Source organism: Ursus maritimus, unplaced genomic scaffold (genome assembly GCF_017311325.1).
Source record: "Ursus maritimus isolate PB19 unplaced genomic scaffold, ASM1731132v1 scaffold_4, whole genome shotgun sequence".
Classification (NCBI taxonomy): domain Eukaryota; kingdom Metazoa; phylum Chordata; class Mammalia; order Carnivora; family Ursidae; genus Ursus; species Ursus maritimus.
Window position 1 is genome coordinate 25361264 of NW_024426552.1, and position 23990 is coordinate 25385253.

A 23990-nucleotide genomic window follows, 5' to 3' on the forward strand; every position below is an offset into this window, starting at 1 on the left:
TCAAGCATAAGCCACAAACAGGCTTTCCTGATAAAACCTTCAAAACTTGAAGAGATAAGAAAGACAAGCATGTATTCTATTAAACATTTCAATAAGTATGCAAAAAAATCAGCGATTACAAACGTAGTGTTTGTGTACTTAAAAATGCAACTATTTTCATGCTTTGAGTATTTTGTCCTGACAAGAGTTTTAAGGATATTTTGTTCTAGAAGATTCAAAAGTAAAACTTACACACCAGTACGCACGCTCATGCGTGCGTGCGCACACACACACACACACTATATATGTGTGTGTTATATATTGGGAATTCTCTGTATGATTAACATTCTGGGACTGTCCTAATAGTGTCAAACAATGAGAAGCCAAACATGATCACATCTATGTTGTAAAGATAGCACAGAGAAGGAATTGTGGGAGAATGAATCACTGTTTTCTTTGTTTTATGCTCAATGCTTTTGATAAGTTCGGCAGATGATTATAAAAATAGAAGTGACCTGTTTGTTTCCAAATAGCCAGAACCTTCATACTGGCTCACCAACAATTACACAAGTGCTAAGTATTCAAAGAAAGACTGCTGGTAACCTCTACTTCTCTCTGGTCCCTTTACCAAACCTTTACTTCACTTATGACATTACTTGTTAATATTTTGCATTTCAAAAATACACAGGTAAATACAAGTTTGCTAATTTTCATTTAACCAAATAAATTTTAAAATAGATAAAACAGTTAAATTCTCACAACACTAACCTTAGTTTTCATTCATTAAAGCATTTTTCAATTACTCAAATATGAAAATTGGAAATGTATGTGTTTATTTGGAAAAGTCAAAAGTTGAGTCACTTCACTTTTTCCTGTTGCTTCCAGTTGCTAGAATACTGGCAACTCATATAAATATATTCAGTGTGTCCGTGTAGATTCCCAGCACTGAATTGATGGGATCATATTTTTGAACTTATATATTGGTACTATTTCTGCACACTTGATTACATATATTATTTAGAAGGAACATACTGAAAAGGACTAATCCACCATAAATTGCCACAGACTACAGAGTGGCACCAGCCACAGTGGGTGGTAGGTGGAAGAAACATAGATCCTAGTGAGGGTATAAGGATGAGACCCAGGCCCACTCCCAGGGATGGTCCCATGTTCAGAAATTTCCCCGAGTGCACACATGGCCAAAGTGGAGGGGCCTCTTCCAAGGCCCACTGTGTACTATGAAGCTCTGATGAGAAGAGCTCTCCCCACCCAAATCGTGAGAGGAGCCATTATGGCACCCCGTCACACTAGAGTGGAATAACTAAGCAAGTTGCTTAGGGTCTTGGGCTCTGGTCATATAATATTGATTGTACCAGCATTCCACCTCCAATATGGCTTCAAAGGTTGCACCAGTTGTCACCCAAGAGCCTCTGATCATGTTCATGAGAAGAGTTCTGTTTACTTCCAGGGTGGACAAAGCTGTAAAACCAATACTTCCTGCTAAGTACGTATGCATAGAATGATTTATATTCTTAACATACCGAGGCCAAATTACAGCCTTTTCAATGGTTACAATATTATTATATATTCCTAAGCCATAGTAGCACAATGCTCCAAGACCAAGCAGGCCGTCCAGCAATAAGCCATCTTCTCGTCTGATCAAATTTAAATATTTTTCTATCGATGGTTCCAATACTGCCTCCTTGGGTTCTTGGCCAGCTTTTCCACACCAGATACCAGTTCTCTGCTGGGTGTTAAGCATATTCCCTGCTGGATGTTAAGAGCCATTGATTCTTTGTGATGAAATTCTTCACAGCAGAGGAGACCTTGGTGAAAGCTGAATAGAAAACTCTGGAAGGTAGTGTCCAGAAACATACAAGTCTTGGCAGTCAGGATAGTGGGTTTACCAAGTAGATTGAAATGGTCAGTCCCTGGTCACTTCAACCATGCAGTTACCCTTCTGGACTGGTGAAATACAGATGTCACACCTCCCTAACCCTTTGTCCACTCCTTACTTCAAATTTTCTTAAGCTGCTAAAATTTAGAGTCTGTTTATTACTTCAGCCTAGCTTATTCTGAATAATATAGTATTCCTATTTGGTACATTTCTCTTTTACTATTGGCAGCATGTCTTATATAAGTAGTTACAAGTTAGCAATACTATCATTAGGGATGGATAAAAACAATTTATAATATGCAAAAGTAACTCCTCTGGTGCTTAAGGTATTTTCAAAAGAAAAGACACTCATTGTAAAATAAACATAAATATTTTCAGAGTATTATTTTTGCCAATATTTTGATCTATGTTGATAGATTTCTTAGTATTATAAATTTCTTATTGAAAAATGATTTGTAAAGGGGAAAATAGGTTGTAATAAACGTGGCATTGTCAAATATGACAATTTTAAAAAATCGTTCAATAATATTGAATTGATTTTGAAGAAGGTCATGTGAATACTACAAACAGACTGCTGTGGGCTAAATTATGTCTTCTGAAATTCATATCCTGAAGTCCCCATGGTGGGATTAGTGCCCTTGTAAAGGAGGAAATGACACCAGAGCTGTCACTGCCACGTAGGGACCTAGCAGGAAGTTGGTCACCCACAACCAAGGAAGAGGGCCCTCTCCAGGAATTTCATCTGCTGGCAGCTTAATCTGAGACTCAAACTCTAAACCTGTGAGAAATAAATGTCTGTTGTTAAGCCTTCTGGTCTAAGGTATTTTGTTATAGCAGTTTGAGTAGACTAAAACATAGGTCTAACATTTTCTTTCTGTGATGTTTTATTTCTCTAAAATCTTGGTCAGGATATTGTAATTATTTAATATTACAATTTATCCGGAGGTGAAGTGTTAGAAAACTAAGCTAGAGAAGGAGCACATCATATAATTTATATAAAGTATTGTAGACCCTAAATAGAGCAAAATCTTTTCAGGTTCTAGAAAAAATGTGATTCACGTAATTTGTGTGTATGTGCTCGTTCAGAGTCAGGACATTATAACAGGTAGGTTGTAGTGGTACGAAAGGAACAGAGACCTATTTAGAAATTATGCTTTGAAATCATTAGTTAACATATCTTTTATTCTATTACTGTTGGGTATAAACAAAAGCTTTAAAATATCCTTGCCATTCATAGAGGTATATACCCTAGTAAAGCAATGATTTTCCAGTGTATCATCAATCATAAAAAAAAAATTTATTATGAGAGGAAAAAAAAGTCTACTCTTTCCAGGAGTGATAGTTATGTCCTTTTGGTTCTATTGTCAATAAAACTCCTAGCACTAATGGAGAGCGAGTGTAGAGATTCTGCAGAGACCTGTGGAATTGTACCATACTGATATGGGAAGCTTTTGAAATAAGGCATAGGAAGGACTGAAGGCTCATGCCATGTTAACAGGTTATTTTGTGAAATTATTTGCTGAATAAAGTCCATAATTATAAAGAATATGTAGAAGTGTGTGATAAAGTAGCTAACTTTGGTGTATATAATAACCAGAAGTATTTAGCCTGTCTACTGTCCTGTGATTTATGTTTTCTCAATGAGAGAATAGAGAAAGGGAAGGGGAAAAGACATCGCCTCAAACATAATATTTTCTCAAAATAATTTTTAAATGAATGTGTAGTGAATCCAATTTTCAGCATGATGGGTTTGCAGTTCATGATACATCTAGATGGAGTATTTAGCTCTCTGCTTTTAAACTGGCTATTTGAGATTTGAGTAATTAGTTTGGAAACTAAATGGAGGAAATTCCAGCTATGTAACACCCATTATTTGTTGATTCAGTTTTACTTTAGCATGGTGTGGCATAACTTTTGTGTATGTGTTTTTGTTCACCCTAAGCTTGTTCCTCAAATTTGCAGGGCTAGTTGCTGATTGAATCTGAGAATGTGAGTTTTATTGGTCCTATGATGTAAATACCCTATGCAATACCCCCAGGTTACCAGACAAATTCTAAAATAATAGTACTGTCTCCCACTACCACATTTGGCCTTTGAGGTGAATATTTTTTTCATAAGAATTAGACACGAGACAGTTTTTCTCTTTGTATAGCTTTCATCTTTTTCTTATTTCTCAGAACTCCTTTAAGTTAGTTGACACATGTAGATTTATTGACGAAGAGGAGAAAGAGAAAGTGCATAGATTTGCTTTAATTATGAATTATAAATATTTTTTATTCCAAAATTTCCTGAGGATAAAAATTATATTTTCTCATATGAAAGTGTAACAGTTGTGAATTTATTATCTTTGTATTGTTTCAGAATATGTCATAGGTCACATAAGAAAAACACAACCCTGGTGTGGTCATCACCACTCACTAAACAAAATGTTCATATTTCTTTCTTCAGGTATTATATTAACAACTCTGGAGGCAATAAGTGGTCATTTTCTTTCTTTCTTTAATTAAAGATTTACTTATTTGATAGAGAGAGAGTGAGTGGAGAGAGGAGCAGAGGGAGAGAATCTTCAAGGAGGCTCCCCACTAAGCGTGGAGCCTGATGTAGGGCTTGATCTTATGACCCTGAGATCATGACCTGAGCCAAAAGAGTTGGCCTTAACAAACTGAGCCATCCCAGAGCCCCCTAATCAATCTTTGAACAGGTGAAAAAATATTTTCATTAATTGTTTTGTTAAACTTTTACCTCTTTTTCCTAGAATTATTTAGCAGGATGCTGCTATGCCTCTCTGATCTTATGTACATATGACATATGTCAATATGTCTGATAAAAAACAACTCTCAATGTATGTTATCTGTTTTCCCTACGGTCTCTGGCAGTTTGTTATTTCATACTACATTTGTAAGCTTCAAAATATAGAAATAGCAAAACCATACCTGATATTATTTATATATATGCTTTAAAATTTCACAAAAATTAAAATGAAGCTAATGTGTGGAAGGCCTTAATGAAAACATGCCCTTAAAGATGTCATGGGAATTAGGAAGAAAAAGAGCCAATGGAGGATGGAATTACAAAAATAATTTTTCTTTTTTAAATGAATTGATTAAAGGAGACTAAATGTTTGATATTTTTGTAGAAGGTATGATAATGTTTGCCTGTGAACATTATTTAAACATTAATGTAACATGGACAATATATTCAATTAAATAGTTATCCTTTTGGAAATATATTGCTTTTGTCATTTTTCAATACTAAGAGGGAGAAAAAAGTGAAATATATCTCATTAGGTCATCAGATTTGTAGATGTCTTCTTCTATAATGGCCAATTATAAAATACAAATACATATAATAATATTTTGTTGTTGTTTAGAGAGAGAGAGTGCAAATGCAGGGGTGGGGCAGATGGAAGGAGAGAGAGAATCTCAAGCAGGTGCCATACTCAGCACAGAGTGTGATGTGGGGCTTGATCTCACGACCCTGAGATCATGACCTGAACCTAAACCAAGAGTCAAATGCTTAACAGACTGAGCCATCCAGGCACCCCAATGAGTTTTTTTTTTTTTTAAACGTAATAGTTGCATTACTCTTACTGTGTTGTGCAATGCAGTTTTACCTGTGTTTAGAGTACATGACAAGGAAATTAGTCTTAAGATATTTACTTTGCTTAGATATATCTTCTGCCTCTACTTTATATTACAATGGAACAAATATGCCTCATGCTGTTTGTTACAGTTTGAAGGTAAGTAGTGAGACAGCTCTATGTTTCTAAAGTGATAGAATTTCCATGTAGCCCCTGCAATTCAGAGTGAGGGTCTCACTCTTAGAAATATAAGAGTCAGTACATGTACAAATTAGAGGGCTCTGGGGCTTATCTGGCTAAAGTCATAATGAACGAATATGTAAAACTTCATGCTTTTAAAATTTATGATAAAAATCAGAACAGAGATCAGAGTTCACTAGTCAATATACTTGAAAGGCAAATCACATACAAACCAAAAGATAGTTAGAAAGTTGGTGGTAGGAATAGAATCAGAGGAAGATGAGTTGGTCAGATGATTTTAATAGCTAGTGTTAAGGAGATATGGAATGGTCACTAGTATCAGACGAATCCTTTCATGGTCTGGGACATTCTTTTCCAAAGTTCTGTGAAGAATATGTATCTTGGTGGAGGTCAGTGGAGGAGAGATTATTGTTGTGAGCCAGGTAGTCTTTCTCCTCAATTTTAGAACAATAAGAAATCTGTCTGGACTTTAAATCACCCTTAGGTGGGGAGAACCCAAGGATTCTAATATGGATTGAATATTTTCTCAAAATAATCTGTGTAAGACACAATGGAAATGTGACTGCTTATGTCTTAAATTTGAGAATGGTAGCTCAAGAGTTGGTAAAATTCAGTTTTAGGGAGAAAGAGCTTAGATTTTTACTCATCTGCAATTTAGTGATGTAACACTCACGTTCCAGTAGATACAGAATCCCAGACAACCAGTGGTCATATTTTTGTCCTCATTTTATCCCATCTCACAACAACATTTGATATAACTCACCAGTTCCTTTCTTAAAATCATTCTTTATTTGTGAGATCATCAACTTTTTCTGTAAAGGGCCAGATAATAAATATTTTAGGCTTTGCCTAAAATACAGTCTCTGTTACAGCTGTTCAACTTTGTTCTTATAGCATGAAAACCGTTCTTAGCTTAGGGGCTGTGCAAAAACAAGCAGGGTGTAGGTTTGGAGGCAGGAAGTGGAAAAAGGGTCAGATTTGACTCACAGGCTGTAGTTTTGCTAACCAACCCCTGTTCTTTGGGAGTTTACATCATACATCCACAATTTTCCTTCTACTTTTTTGTTCATTTCTTTTCAGTCCCTTTGGTGGCTATTCCTTCTCTACTCCATTTCTCATTGTGATCAACACTCTTCCCTCTAGTTAAAAATCTCTCTCTGGGTGATCATATTCATTCCTAAAGCTTTTGATTTTATTTTATCTTATTTCATTACACTTTTTTGGGAAAATTTTTGTAGAGAAAGTAAATTAGTCATATTCTAAGCTTATAACCATTTATCGTTATTAATTTGTACAAGGAACTGCTTTTTATTATTCATTTCTTTCTTTTCATTGTGTTTCTGTACTCCACCCACCCCCCTTTTTATTGTGGTAAAAAGACACAGAACATAAAATTTACCATTGTGACCATTTCTTTTAAAAGATTTATTTATTTTAGAGAGAGAGCACGTGCACACATGTGCGAGTGATGGGAGGGGCAGAGGGAGAGAGAGAGAGACCCCCCACCTCCCAGCAGACTCCCCGCTGAGCACAGAGCCTGCCCTGCTGCTGGATGCAGGGCTGCATCCCATTACACTGAGATCATGACCTGAGCCATAACAAACAGCTGCTCAACCAACTGAGCCACCCAGGCACCCCCCAAAATTGTGACCATTTTTTAAGTGTACAGTTCAGTAGTGTTAAATATATCCACATGGTTGTGTAACAGATCTCCAGGACTTTCATTTGCAAATTTGAAACCTGATACCCATTAGATTATAACTTCCCTATCCCCCTCTCCCCAGCTCCTGGCAACTACCATTCTACTTTTTTTTTTTTCTATGAATTTGACTACTTTTGGTACCTTATATAAGTAGAATCATACAGTTTCTGTGTTTTGTGACTGGCTTATTTCACTTAGCATAATATCTTCAAGGCTTACCTATATTGTAGCACGTGACAGGATTTTCTTCCTTTTAAAGGCTGAATAATATCCCATCACATGTGTGTACTCTATTTTGTTTGTCCATTCATCCATTGGTGGACATTCGGATTCCTTTTTCTTCTTGGTTATTTTGAATAGTGCTGCTGTGAACATAGTTATGCAAATACCTCTTTGATACCCTAATTTAATTTTTTTGAATATATACCCAAAGTGGGATTGCTGGTTTATATGGTAGTTTTGTTTTTACTTTTTGTTAAATCTCCATACTATTTTGTATAGCAGTTGCACTATTTTACAATCCCATCAATAGCACAAAGGGTTCCAACTTCTCCATGTCTTCAACACTTGATATTTTCCCTATCTACCTGTCTATCTAGTAGCCAACCTAATAGGTGTGAGGTGTTATCTCATTGTGGTTTTGATTTGCATATCTGTAATTATTAGTGATATTGAACAACTTTTCGCGTGCTTGTTGGCCATTTGTGTATCATCTTTGGAGAAGCATCCTATCCCATTTTTAAACTGGGTTATTTGATTTTTTGTTGTTGTTGAGTTGTAGGACTAATTTCTATATTATGGCTATCTGTTAACTCCTTATCAGATATATGATTTCCAAATAATTTCTCCCATTCCATAGATCGCTTTTTCATTCTGTTGGTAGTGTCCTCTGCTGTATAAATTTTTAAGTTACATATAGTCTCATTTGTCTATTTTTGCTTTTGTTGCTTGTATTTTTGGTGTCATATCCAAGAAATCATTGCCAAATCCAATGTCATGAAGTTTTTCTTTTTTTCTTTTTTTTTTCTTTTAGGAGTTATAGTTTTAGGTCTTACATTTAGGTCTTTAATCCATTTTGAGTTAATTTTTATATATAGTATGAAGTTTCGACTTCATTCTTCTGCATGTGTATATTCAGTTTTCCCAATACCATTTGTTGACTCTCCTTTCCCTATTGAGTGGTCTTGAAATCTTTGTTGAAGATCATTCGATTACATACACAAGTGTTTATTTCTGGGCTCTTTATTTGATTCCAGTGGATTGTCTTAATGCCAGTACCATACTGTTTGATTACAGTGTTTTAAAGGCATTCATTTTCACAAGTTTCATATATATTCTGACAATGCTTTTATCCTGAAAAAATTTTCAGTTTATAAATTTTCATAAATGGTACTGTACTATAATCTCATTCAGTTTTTACTGTATTCATTCAGTCTATAATTTTAAGATCTCTCTGTGTTGCTGAATGTGTTGCTTCTACCTGCTGCATGATGTTCTCAAGTATACATCTGCCATAATTTAGAGGTTTCCTTAGGAATAAACAATTTATCTCTAATTTCCTATTGATGCAAACAATTTCTAGGTGAAAATCTTTGTATATGTCCTCTTAATAGACTTGTACAACAATTTTTATTATATATTTAGCTAAGAATGGGATCATTGTATCATCAGTTCAAAAATAAAAAAAATCAGTTCAAAAACATAATTAATTTAAAAAAATCCAGATTGCTTTTGACAATAATTGTCATTTTATAGTCCCACCTGTTGTGCGTAAAAATTCCCATCTTATCATATCCTTGAAGACACTTGGTATTATCAAGGTATTAATTAGGTTTCTAATCGTAGCCGTTTTGATAGATATGAAGTGGCATGTTAATGTTGTTTTAATTTTCATTTTTATGATTATTAGTGATTTGGAGCATCTTGTAATATGCTTGGACATCTCCTCTTATGAATTGCCTATTTATATCCCTTGTCTATAATTTCTATTGGGTTTTCTATCATTTTTGTTTGGTTTTCAGGAGCTCTTGGTATATTTCAGCTATTAACCCATTGTCAGTTAAAGATATTACAAATATTTTCCCCAGTCTATAATCTATGTATATAGCTTTGTCTATAATGGCCTTTTTTGAATAGAACATTTAAATTTCAATACAGTCAAATCATACTTTCTTTATCATTTGTGCTTCTTGAAGTCTTTCTTCAGCCATAGATCACAAAGGTGTTTTACTACATTTTCACATATTGGATATATTTACCTTTTACATGTAGCTCAGTAATTCTGAATTTTTGTTTGTTCATAGTATAAGGCATGAGTTCAGTTTTATTTTCTCCTTAGAGTATACCAGCTCTCCTGAAGTTATTTACATAAAAATGTATTCTATTCTTGCTTTGTGGTTTACTTTTACCATGTATCAATTTCTTATACATACATAGTTTGATTTCTGACCTCTATATTCTATTTCAGTGGTCTATCTGTTCTACAACATCGTATTATTTTAATTGCTTTGGATTTCAGTTTTATCAATATATGTTAAAATCTGTCCTTCTTATTTTAGTTTTTCAAAGATGATTAAACATTTTGCTTGATCATTATTTTTTATTTCAGCATAATTTTTCCAAATTCCCCTAAAATTCTTCTGAGATTCCATATGGAATTTTATTAAATTTAATTTATGGAGTATTGAATTCCTTACAATTTATTAAGATCATTTATAAACATATATATTTCTCCATTTACCAATGTCATATTTTCTATCTTTTATTTAAAATTCTTCTATAATGATCTTATGTGTTCTATGATAGGTTACTTCTTAGATTCTTTACAAATTTGTTGTTGTAAGAGTAGATTGCTATTTTTTCCTCTACATTTTCTATGTTTATTGGGGACATAAGGGGGTGTTCTAGATAGATGATCTTGTCCTGTGAAAAGAATGACAGTTTTACAGATTCCTTGCCAATCTTTATAGCATCTATGCATTTTTCTTTCTTATAGGATTATTTGAGTACTAGGTCTGCCATTTACCAGTTTTATCAGTTCAGGTATAACCAGCCCCCCCTCCCAAAAAAAACAAAAACCACAAAATGATTTGAAAATTAATATAAAAAATTATTAATAGGGGATTGGAATGACAGGAGACTGACTACTGAGGAGTAAAATACTATAAAGAGCAGAGGAATACCAGGTATAGGAAGCAGCCACCATCCATAAGGATAAGAAAGAATACCCAAGGAAGGAAAAAAATCTAGAAGACCCCTCCTAGCTCAGGACTGAGATCCAAACTTAATTGGAGTGAGTGCAGCCATGGCTTACTGGTCAGCAGAGATGTTGGCTGAGGCTGCAGGGCCATCCAAAGTTGTTCTGGATGGACTCCAGGGGAAGCCATCCATAGGGAATTACCATGTTGGCAGTGTTTACTGGGAAGCCATTCTGTAGGGTGCTGGGGAAAGCTGCCCTGGGGATATACTACATCTTAGAACTCTCTGTGAAGCTGCTCCATGGGTCTGCCTGGCAAAGCCTTTAATGGGGAAGCTGTTGGTTCATAACCCTCTTGCGGGCCTTCCCTGGCATTATCTGAAACTGGCCCCTCTACCGCTGGGCAAGGAGAGACTGAAGAAAGAGGCAGGTCACTCCAGGTTGGCAGGTGGCAGTTTTGATAAGAAAAGGGAACTTATATATGAGACTTGTCTTGAGTGGCAGCAAGATGAATGGCTCCCTAAAACTGCCTCCCAAATCTTAAAAGCTTATAAAGAGGCCTTAACTGGGTTCAGTCATATATGTCATGCAGATGTTCTCAATACCACATAATTATGTATCCTTGGAGCAGCCTCTGGGAGTAGGAAAGGCAAGTAGAACTCCTATGCCAACAACAGAAAGGGGGATGAGGAGCCTCTGATTGCCCAGGTCCAGCTCAAGAGTCAACTGGCGGTCACTTATTTTCAACAACCTTCCCCAACAGAAGCACTGGGTTAGCAGCATTCTGCTGTGCAGCCACCCAAGAGGATGCTGGAGTAGCTGTTCACAGCAGCTGTCATACTGGTGAGTCTTCACTAACAAGCCCCCAAAGAAGAAGCTGTTCATAGGGAATTGCCATGTGCTGTTGCCCGGTGGGTGCTGTTGGAACCGTGTGCTGTAGAAGGCACACATGCTGCAGGAGTCTGGTACTGCAGAGGTTGTGCGGAATACTCTCCAGGAGCCTGTTTAGAGGAGCAGATCAGAACCGGGAAAAGAAACCCCTCCCCTCCAGTGTGTCATCAGCACCGCTTACTGAAAAAGCTTAATATGATACAGCCTGCAAAGAAGACATATATACAGGTGCTGTGGGTGGAATTGTGCTTTCCCAAATTCATCTTTTGACAATTTAACCCCTAGTCCCTTGGAATTGATTGTATTTGAAGATAGAGTCTTTAAGCAAGTCTTTAAGGTTAAATGAGGTCATTAGGGTGGGCCCTAACCCACCATTTCTGGTGTTCTTATGAGAAGAGGAGGTTAGGATAAAGGCACGTGCAAAAGGAAGATGTGAAGGCAAAAGGAGACAATGACCACCTACAAGCCAAGGAGAGAGGCCTCAGAATGAAACCAGCTCTGCTGACACTTGATTTCAGACTTCTAGCCTCCAGAATTATGAGAAAATAATTTTCTATTGTTTAAGCAACCCAGTTTGTGGTATTTGTTATGGCAGCCCTAGCAAACTAATACACAAGGCCTATTTCTGTTACTGAATAGCAGGCAGTGAAGACCGAATGTGTAGCTGAGACATTACAAATTGATAACTTACACATAAGGTTTATAAGCTTAGAAAGTTAAAAACATTCTCTGAACCTATTTTCTTATCTTAAAGATGGAGTCCTTGCCAAAATTGAAAGCTTTTTTTCACTCTTAAGAGTTACTTCCATTTTCTCCCTCTCAGTCACCTAGAGTACTTTCTTATTCATAGAATTTCAGGTAGACCCCAACCTTTGGAATCAGGAAAACTTGTTCATTTTGGCACTGATTGGCTCTGTGACCTCAGCTAAGTACTTAACTCTGTGAACCTCACTTTCTTTCTACAGAAAATAAAGGTTATAAAACTTACCGCATCATGGTGTTGTAAGGATGAAATGAGAGAATATATAGCTCTAAAACACTCAGCTCTGTGCTTGGTGCACAATTAGTGCTGGTTAAATTGCAGGCTATTGTTATCTTTGTCACTCTGATGTCGAACAGAATGACTCTTAATAATCTGTGAAACGTGTATTTGTTGCTGAACAAACTGAACTGAATAGATTTTCAGTGGGAGAATTGTAGACATAGCAACGGACAGTGTATGTGCATGTTGGGGGGGGCAGTATGTTTAGATAGAGTAAGTATCTACCTAGTACCTTGAAGATCATAAAAATGTCTGTGATTACCTGTAGTGAGTTAGGTGTGGATGGCTGGCCACACAGGAACACATTGCATCCTAGTGTTACAGGGGATAATAGATCTCACTGAATACACGGGAAAGAAAACAACAAAAAACCCCAAACAAAGAGCAAACCTCCTGAAACAAAGCAGAAATTATTTAAATATGTCACCCCCAAAGAGTGAAAATTCAGAGAAAATAGTTATTTTAAATCTCTGAGAAAGGAACTAGACCAAAAAATGGGAAACCCATCAAGCCTTAACTTTTTTTCAGAGTGTCCCTAATTAAATTATGACAGCAAAATCCAACAGGTACAAAACAAATCTAATTTTAATAGTTATCAACCTCTTAGCTTTTGTTTTGGGACAACTTTAATAAGGGCTCCCCCACTGTTTCATATTTAGAATCTTTCTCTTATTAAGATAACACGGCAGGAATCAATAAGTTTATTTTAAGTCTTACATCTAAAACAAGGTCATGCAAGGTCTTATGTCTTCAATAAACTGATTGTTTCAAGCTGAACTTGTGTATTAGTGCTGAGGCGTGAACAAACATAGGACTTTTCAACACCAGCGCAGGAAAAGAAACACACAATTAGATGTTGAGATTTCTAATGCTAAGTGAACAGAACTGATATTTTTAAAATAAAAATGTGGCTGCTAATTTTTGCTTTCAAGGTATAGACAGTCACACACATAATTACAAGATTTACTGCTTAATATCCTCTTAACCAATGAAAGTGATTCTGTTTATGTTAGGAAAAAGAAGCCAAGTAGAAAGGTCATTATGTTGTGTCTGCAGTTCTCACTCCTAATATGTGAGTCTCATTTATAAGTAGAGGAAAAAATCAATAACCCTTTTAAGTTGCCTTGGATTCCAAGTGGAAAATGCTTTAACCCACTGCACTGTGGTGACTTAGAGCCACTGTGAGATATTATGCAATGTTGTTTCACCAAGGATCCCAGCTCACTTCAATAGCTCTTAATTGCATTGTTGAGTCTGTCTTGGCTGGTGAAGCAAGTGAATGCTGTCACTGCTTCCTGAAAGTTTAACTCTTTTATTCATCAGTTGTTCTTTATCATCTTCTTGAAAGTTACTTTTGCTTTTATAGAAGTTACCTGGAAGATTAAAGTCGTTACAGAAACACAGTTCCAGCAGCCCAGGAATGAAAACCTTCAGGATCTTAATTTAATTATGCCCAACTAATATTGGCTAAGCACCAACTGTGTGTAAGGTCTTACATATGAGGTGGAACAGCTGACAAGAAATGAGTAAGGCAGTTCCTGTTTCCAACAAGCTTTAATTAACAATGGAGAATGAGTTAAGAATATAAATATCTACAATTCGAAGTTCTATATAAATGCCATATGAGAAGAGGAAAAAGCTTTGTCTGTAGTTCAAAGGTTCAGAGGAGCTCTGTCCTACACACATCAAGTTACAGGGAAGTAAAGGCTTTAGGAACCTTGAAGGATAGATGAAAATTCGAAAAGAAGCAGCAGGGAGATTGCCATGTAGGGGCAAGACAATTGATAAGTAAAAGTGAAGGCAGAATAAAGACCAGACCTTTCCCAAGTTATAGCCCAGGTAATAGAAACTGATGAATTTGGAAAATAGGTGGAGTCTAGGTTGTGAAGGATTTTAAATATGCTGCTTTCTTAAGAAAATTACTAACATGATCCAGGCAAAAGGCCAGAAGGAAGATTGCTCTGGTAGTAGAGGAAGACTACTCTGGTCAATAAGTATTGGAAAGGGAGAACAAGCCAGTAAAAATAGATTAGATTAGATATCAGATGCTTTTGAAGTCTATAATATGTTGATTAATTAAAGTATAACTAGTCTCCGGGACAAGTTCTGAATTTATGCCCCCAAAACATGAGTTCTAATGCCACCTTCCACGAAATGTGTGAGTTTAGTAAGAGTGAGGAAATACCTGCATACATATGTACCAACTACATGCCAGACACTGTTCTGGATACTCTCTATGTTTCATCTGTAATATCCACAGCAATTATTTAGATAGGCATCAATAACTTCATTGTACAGATAAGGAACTAAGGCAGAGAGTGCAGGTAACTTGCCAAATGTCAGAGAATGGTTAAATAGTAGGGTTGAGATTGAGCCAAGTATTTCTGACTAAACCCAGTGCTCATCCAACTCTAGGCTTAACTCTACATCTCTTTGCATATTTCTCAATATCTTAGCTTCTTTATTAATAAATTAGGGTACCTGTATGTTGCATATCAAGGAATAACCCCACAAAATTCCTAAGTATGAACATGTGAATGATCTTCTGGGCAGGTGTAGTATAAGCACACTTAAAATACTTCATTAATGTAACATATTTTATATACCTTACTTTAATCTCTGTTGGTGAAAGATTAGGTGACCCTGAGTTGATTTGCCTCCCCATTTGTTTGTTTTCCATATGCTTTGACAGACAGGAGAGGGAGGTAAGGGTGAGTGTTTCCAGGTAGTTCTAGTAGAAAATTTGATGCACACTATGGAGCAATGTGTTAAATATATACACACCAATAAAAATGTATTTTTTAAATGTAGTGTTCACAAAAAAAATTAAAAGAATACTATGTACAACAAAATATAATTTATATAAATTAAAAATATGTGTGTACAAGAAAGGAGCATTTTGAAGGAACACATACCAACAAAACCATGTTAAACCCATTAGAATGTTTGCCTGTGGTAGAGGGGAAAGGGCCTGGGCTATAGGACTATAATGGAATGATAAATACAGCAAGTGTGGGTTTGTGTGGGCCAATGCTGATAATGTACCATGAAATGAGTGCTATGATTAGTCAACCTTCTGCACCAGAGTCCTTTCAAAATTAGTAGAAGAATGGACTTCTGATGAACTTTCAAAGAGAGGGGAATCTAAACTTGAGTCAAAGAAATTATCCTGCATCAAAAAGTGGGAAGTATTTTAAAAGGTAGTCTCTGATGACACAGGGTTAAATAAGAAACAGCAGCATGGAGATTAAGAATGTAAAGCTATTTCTGGGCAGTCTCCACAGACACTTACTTTTTTCTGAACAATCTGCTTTCTAACTTTGACTTCACTCCTTGGAAGCAGTGGGGTTCAGGAAGAGAGCAGGGACTTTGGAATCTAGAATTGTTGGATTTAAATTGCAGAGTTCGTAACTTCTTCTTAAAGACCAAATCATGCTACTCAATCTCTTAAAATTTGAGCATATCCATACATAAAATAGCCACTTTACTGTGTTGATGTGAGAAATAAATGAGTAAAATACTTAACTGTCTAGCACAGGGCTAGGTTCAAGGTAAGCATGCTTTCAGTGGTAGTTCCTATATGCTTCATCTTTCCCAGACATTGCTACTTATGGCATTCATTCACAAAATCCTGAATGAGACACTACTGTGGTTTATGCACTGGATATACAAAAATGGAAGAGACATAACTATGCTTTCAACATATTTGTAGTCTACTAGTGGAAAAAACAGAGTTAAACCAAAAATTATATTACAGGTTGAGAAATACAATGATGAAGGCATATATGGGTGGTAGAGGGACAGACAGAAAGGGACTAAGAATCAGATAACATTTCTTGGAAGAGAAGATAACTCAAGTGCTATGAAGTAGATTTAGTAAGAGATAGTAAGGATGCAAAATTCCAGAAGAAACCTTTTGTGTGAAGAAAATCTCTAAACTCTAGTTCATGGCCATTTCAGTTCATTAGAACTGGTAAATGAGTATTTTAGTTGGTCTTCCATTATAAGATTTTATTTTCTAGTAAATTAATTTGTAGTTCCTGAATACTTAACTGTGTGATAAAATTGCCTACCAGACTCCTCAAACTGACCCATTTCTCACTTTTCCTTTGTATGTTACTTATTTCACTATGCTTTGCTAAGAAACTCAGTGGGACAGTTGGAGCTAATCTTGTTTTTCATAACTTTAAGACCTTTTTTTAGAGACTTGAAAACCCTGGGAACTATTTTTCTAAACTCTGATTTAATCCATATATATTTGCTCAGTGTTTGTGTTTCATGCTTCTTTTTGTTAAGTGAATATTATTTTAAATGTACACTTATACATTTGTGTATATTTACACACACACACAGACACGCAGGCGCGCGCATGGTTGCGTGCATCTTTTTCCTTAAAAGGAGACAATAAGAAAGGCTGTGTTAGCAGAGGGCGCTATAAACCCAATATGTGATAGTGATGTCAAAAATTTTTCCTTTACAACTTCTACTGAAATGGCAAGACTTTCCTGAAACAACATTTAGTGTTTGTTTTTAAAACAAACCCATGGGTTTACTTTGTAAAAACTCCTGAATGTTTTTTTTATTCACCCCATATCCTTTTCAGGGTTGCTCCATGCCAAAGGAAATATGATTAAGGCAGCTCAGGAAGAGTTTTGGTTGGCAGTAAAATACAATGGATATATCTTGTTGGGAATTCAAAAAGAAGGATGGGAAAATCTGCATGGACATCCTTGGGGGAGTAAGTTATAACTCATAAACTCTTGTCAAATGATAACCCAGACTTTTAAAAATATGTTTACCCTCAGATTGATAACAGTAACTTAAATTTAGCTCCAAAGCTTCTGTTAAAAAAAAATACTAAGTCCTAAAATTTTTATAAAGCCTAGTGGCAATACTAAAGCTGATATTGACAAAATACTTAAATAGATCTATTCCGTGTGTGGTCACTTTTGTGGTTTAGATAGTTTAAGATGTAGTTTACTCTGGAAATTTTTCTTTCCTTGCCTTAAATATTGACTGAGTTTGAAATAAAAGATGTTTGTGATGAAACCTATGAGAAAGGAGTTCTATTGAAAGTTGCCCCTCCATCCCCAGACTGAAGAATACATCAGGGTTTAGAACTTGCTTTGATGTCAGTAGAAATGCCACATTCTGCAGAGAGAGATGTGGGCATAAAGTGAACATGGTTAGGAGAGGAGAGCTTCTGAAGTTTTAAGGTGTACAAAAGACATAGAATAAATATCTTCTCCAAAATATATTCAAAACCTAGTTATTCACATTGATTCACATATTTCACCTTCTCTTTGGAAACCTAACAACTAGTAGTTCTGAATTTCCCTATATGTTCAACGTGAATGTATAGAGTGCCACATCCAGGTTGCGTTCTGCAGATATCTGTTTCAATAGCTCAATTGATATGAACCAGTCAATTGTATTAACTGAGTGAAATACAATAAAAAAGGCAGTTAATGGAGAAGTGGAACAGATTAATTTGAAAAGTCTCTGTTGCAGTTTGAATATATTCTTGTCTCCTAAAACTAGGTTTGTAAGAGAAAGCAGTTGCTATTTGCAAGTTTTTGTGGCTTTGCAAGAAAATAAATATTAATGATATTGGCTACCTCAAGTAAAGAACATTAAGAATACCTCTCTCTGTGTATGTGTATTTGTTTCAGGCAAACTGTAAAGTTCACACATTCTCTGTAATGTCTGGATGACCTTGTTAATGCCTAGCAATATTTCAAAGAATGTTGGGTGACATGCTTTTACCTTGCTTTCTAAGTGCCTTCTTCATGTGCGCCAAAGTTCAACTTTGGTCTCGGTGACTGGCCACAAATATTTCATCAGCCTTGGGTTCAACTTCAGTATTTGTGAGACCAAATAGTAAATGCTTAATACCATGTCATTTTTGCATCGCCAATTAATTTGCTTACAGAGGTTATCATCACATTCAATTAATTTCAGGAACATAAGCAGGTATATCATTTGAATTTATTTTTGAAATCTGAATATGCATTTTAGATGGATAGAACATTCTACATATCAGTTGGAGTAGAAAATACCCTTAAATGTTTTCTGTTGAAAATCCATTAATCATTGAAAAGTATAGCTATTATTTCAAAGTTAAAATACATCACTAATTGATGATGCTTGAAGTGATTGAGAAGTTCAAGTAAGTAAAGTAAGGGAAGAGCATTTATAGCATTAAACTACTTTAATAATATTTTTGATTTGAAACTGCTTACAATTAGGACATTAATTAGGACATGACTTTTTGAAGAAAAAGTTCTTAATTTTTCACATCTTGTGAAAATGAATTAAAAACAGAATATCCAACCAAAACATAGTTGGTTCTCGCTAATTAAACCTCAAAACAATAGATTCTAAACAAATAGTTTAAGAAGCTAATTCCTTCTAGATCTGAATATATGGAGGCTAAGCATTCAATCAAGAGTTTGAATTCAACAGCAGAATGAAATAATGACTAATTCCTTGCTTCTCCTTTACTCATTGCTTAGGCATTTCTGAGTCTTTCACAGTTTACATTGCACTGAGTGTGGTTGAAAATATATTTTCAGAATGGAAAAGCTTTATAGACAGTGTCATGAATTTTGACACTGATGGTATAGCAAGTATGAAGATTTATGTGTGTTTTCATACTCATTAATTATATGTTCACAGAATAATTGTTACCTACCATAATATAACCAGACCTTAAGCCAAAGACAAGCTGTATAACATACTAGGGGTACAGATGGTCCCCAACTTACTGTGGTTCAACTTACGATATTTTGACTTTATAGTGATGCAAAAGCAATATGCATTCAATAGAAATTGTACTTTGAGTTTTAAATTTTAATGTTTTCCAAGCTAGCAATACATAGGATGACTCTGTCATGATGCTGGCTCCCAGTCAGCCACATGATCATGAGGGTAAACAACAATCTAAATTCATACAACTATTCTGTTTTTCGCTTTCAGTACAGTATTCAATAAAATACATGAGATGTCAAATAGTTTATCATAAAATAGGCTTTGTGTTAGATGATTTTGCCTGTCTATAGGCTGTTGTAAATGTTCTGAGCACATTAAGTAGTCTAGGCTAAGCTCTGATGTTCAGAAGATAAGTTTATTAAATACATTTTCAACTTACGATGTTTTCAACTTACAATAGGTTTATCAGGTTTACCCAGCTTACAGTAGGTTTAACCCCATTGTAAGTTGAGAAAGATCTTTCTCAATGACTTTTCAGATGTTCTTTACCTATTACAAATATGTGCCAACAAATTGGATAACCTAGAAGAAATGGATAAATTCCTAGAAACATACAGTTTTGTTAGACTGAATCATGAAGAAAGAGAAAATCTGAACAGACCAATTAGTAGTGGAAGATGGAATCAGTAATCAAAACCTCTCAACCAACAAAAGTCCAGGACCAGGCAGTTTCACTGGTGAATTCTACCAAGCATTTGAAGAAGAATTAATACCAATCCTTCTCAAACTCTTCCAAAAAGTAGAAGAGAGAACACTTCCAAACTTATTTTACAAGGCCAGCATTACCCTGATACCAAACCCAGACAAGGATACCAGAATAAAAGGAAATTGCAGGTCAATATTCCTGATGAACATAGATGCAAAAATTTTCAACAAAATATTAGCAAACTGAATTAAAAAATACATTAAAAGGATCACACACCATAAGCAAGTGATTTTTATCCCAGGGATGCAAGATAGTTAAATATCTGCATATCAATCAATGTGGTACACCACATTAACAAAATGAAGGATAAAAATTATATGATCACTTCAATAGTTGCAGAAAAAACGGTTGACAACATCCATTTGTGATAAAAACTTTCAACCAAGTGGGTATGGAGGGAATGTACCTCAATATAATAAAGGCCACTTGTGACAAGCTCACAGCTAACATCATACTCTGTGGTGAAAAGCTAAAAGCTTTTCTTTTAAAATAAAAAACAAAGTAAGAATGCCCACTCTCACCACTTTTAATTAATATAGAATTGGAAGTCTTAGTCACAGCAATTAGGAAAGAAAAATAATTAAAATCATTTAAATTGGAAAAGAAATAAATTTTTGACTATATGAGATGACATATTATATATAGAAAACCCTAAATATTCTGCCCAAAAAATGTTACAACCAATAAATAATTCAGTAAAGTTGCAGATACAAAATCAGTACACAGAAATATGTTGCATTTCTATACACTAATAATGAACTATCAGGAAATAAATGAAAAAAATTCCATTTACAATTACATCAAAAAATACCTAGGAATAAATTTATTTATTTATTTATTTTTAAAGATTTTATTTATTTATCTGACAGAGAGAAACAGCCAGCGAGAGAGGGAACACAGGCAGAGGGAGTGGGAGAGGAAAGAGCAGGCTCCCAGCGGAGGAGCCTGATATGGGGCTCAATCCCAGGACTCTGGGATCATGCCCTGAGCCGAAGGCAGATGTTTAATGACTGAGCCACCCAGGTGCCCCTAGGAATAAATTTAACCAAGGACGTGAAAGACCTTACACTGAAACTGTTAAGATGTTGATGAAAGAAATTAAGTAAGACATAAATAAATGGAAAGATATTTCATACTCATGTATTGGAAGAATCACTTGTTAAAATCTCCCTTCTACTCAAAGCAACTTACAGATTCAGTGCAATACCTATCAAAATTCCAATGATATTTTTTATAGAAATAGAACAAACAATCCGAAAATTTGTATGGACCCACAAAAGGCCCCAATAGCCAAATCAATCGTGAGAAAGAACAAGACTGGAGGCACGACACGCCTTGATTTCATACTCTATTACAAAAGGATATTGATCAAAACAAGATGGCATTGTCATAAAAATAGACATATAGGTCAATGGAACAGACCTATATGGTAAATTATATTTACCAGAAGTAACACACTATATGTTTATTTCATTTATAACGAAGTAGGCAAGAATATGCAATGGGGAAAGGACAGTCTCTTCAATAAGTGATGTTGGAAAAACTGGGTAGTCACATGCAAAAGAATGAAACTGGACTATCTTATACTATTTGTGAAAATTAACTAAAAATGGATTAAAGATTTGAATGTAATACCTGAAACTATAAAACTCCTGGAAGAAAACACAACTGACAAACTCCTTGACATCTGTCTTGTTGATGGGTTTTTGGATCTGACTAAAAAGCAAAGGTAGCAAAAGCAAAAATAAATAAGTGAAACCATATCAAACTAAAAAGCTTCTGCATAGTAAGGAAAACCATCAACAAAATAAAAAGGTGACCTACAAATGGGAGAAAATATTTGCAAATCATGTATCTGATAATGAATATCCAAAGTACATAAAGTACTCCTACAACGCACCTGCAAAAAAAAAATCTGATTAAGAAATGGGCAGAGGATCTGAATAGATATTTTCCCAAAGAAGACATACAAATAGCCAGCAGGTGCATGAAAAGATGCTCAGTATCTCTAAACATCAGGGACATGCAAATCTAAACTACAATGAGCTATCACCTCATACCTGTTAGAATGGCTATTATCAAAAAAATAAGAGATAACAAATGCTGGTAAGGATGTAGAGTAAAGGGAACCCTCGTGCACTGTTGGTGTGAATATAAATTGGTGCAGCCACTGAGGAAAGCAGTTTGGAAGTTCCTCAAAAAATTAAAAAAAGAATTATCATATGATCCAGGAATTCCACTTCTGGGCATTTATCTGAAGAAAATGAAAACACTAACTTGAAAAGAATGTGTGCATCCCCATGTTTATTGCAGCATTATTTATAATAGCCAAGATATAGAAACAACCTAAGGGTCCATTGATGAATGAATGGGTGAAGAAAAGGTGGTATATGTTTGTAAGATAGAATATTACTCAGTCATAAAAAAGAATGAAATCTTGCCATTTGCAGCAACACGAGTGGATGTTGAGGGCATCATGCTGAGTGAAATAGGTCAGACAAAGACAATATCATTTGGTATCACTTATATATGAAAAAAAAAGTAGGCTCATAGATAGTGAAAGCAGATTGGTGGTCGCGAGAGGTGGGAGATGGGGATTGGGTGAAATGGGTGAAGGGAATCAGAAGGCACAAACTTTCTGTTTAAAATAAATGTCATGGGGGGGGCGTCTGGGTGGCTCAGTCATTAAGCGTCTCCCTTCGGCTCAGGGCGTGATCCCAGCGTAATGGGATCGAGCCCCACGTCAGGCTCCTCTGCTGTGAGCCTGCTTCTTCCTCTCCCACTCCCCCTGCTTGTGTTCCCTCTCTCGCTGGCTGTTTCTCTCTCTGTCAGATAAATAAATAAAATCTTTAAAAAAAAATAAATGTCATGGGGGTAGAATATATAGCACTGTGACTATAGTTAATAAACTATTGCATATTTGAAAGTTGCTAAGGGAGCAGATCTTAAAAGTTCCCATCACAAGAAAAAGAAAAAATTCTGTAATTATATATGGTGATAAATGTTGGCTAGACTTACTGTGTGATCATTTCACAATATATACAATATCAAATAATTATGTTGTAACCCTGAAAAGAATACATGGTTGTATGTGAATTATATCTCAGTGAATTTTTTTTTTAAATCCTGCTTGAATGAAAAAAAACTTACACTATACATTGCAGTTAAGATTATCAACATAGCAACGCATAACTAATAGTTGTTCAGAGTTCAATGGCTATAACTTGCTTGTGAAGTGACAGAACTGTCAGTGTTTCTTACATGTTACCTGCAGTAAGGATCCACTTATTAGTCCTTTGAGGACTGATGCAAAAATTGGTGTATAGGTAAGGAAAGCAGAGCTACAGAGAGAAATTCTAAGATGATTTTGTTACCTTGAAATCCAGTTACACTGTTCCAGGCCACATTTCCAGATCCAAGATTTAAGAGCAGGACTTTCTCAAGGATCTTAGGAGGCTGCATGTTCATTTAAAAAGCATTAGAAATAAAAATGTGAGATCCAGAATTTTTTTTGAAATTTTCTTTTTTAACAGCTTTATTGAGATTCAATTCATTTATCATGTCATTCACCCACTTAAAGTGTACACTTCAGTGGCTTCCAGTGTAGTAGCTGAATTGTGCAACAATTGCCACAGTCGATTTTAGATCATTTTCATTACCCCAGCAAGAAACCCTGCACCCCTTAGCTGTCATTCTCCAACCCTCCAACCTTGCCCCTGGATCCAGGCAACCCCTAATCTAGTCTTGGTCTTTATAGATTTGCCACTCTGGACATTTCATATGAATAGAGTCATATAATAAGTGGCCTTTTATAACTGACTTCATTTTAGCATAATGTTTTCAAGGTTTGTTTATGTTGAAGCATGAATCAATACTTCATTTTTTAAAAATAAGAAATAATATTCCATTGTATGGGTATAACACATTTTGTTTATCCATTATCAGTTGGAAGATATTTAGTCATTTCCACTCTTGGTCCATTATGCTTAATGATGCTATGAATATTTGTTTACAAGTTTTTGTGT

The 23990-nt window shown here is 35.4% G+C and overlaps 1 pseudogene; it reads right to left on the reverse strand.

Moving 5' to 3' along the window:
* Positions 1-841: 841 nt before the first annotated feature.
* LOC103673183 lies at positions 842-23427 on the reverse strand (annotated as a pseudogene).
* Between the last annotated feature and the right edge of the window lie 563 nt (positions 23428-23990).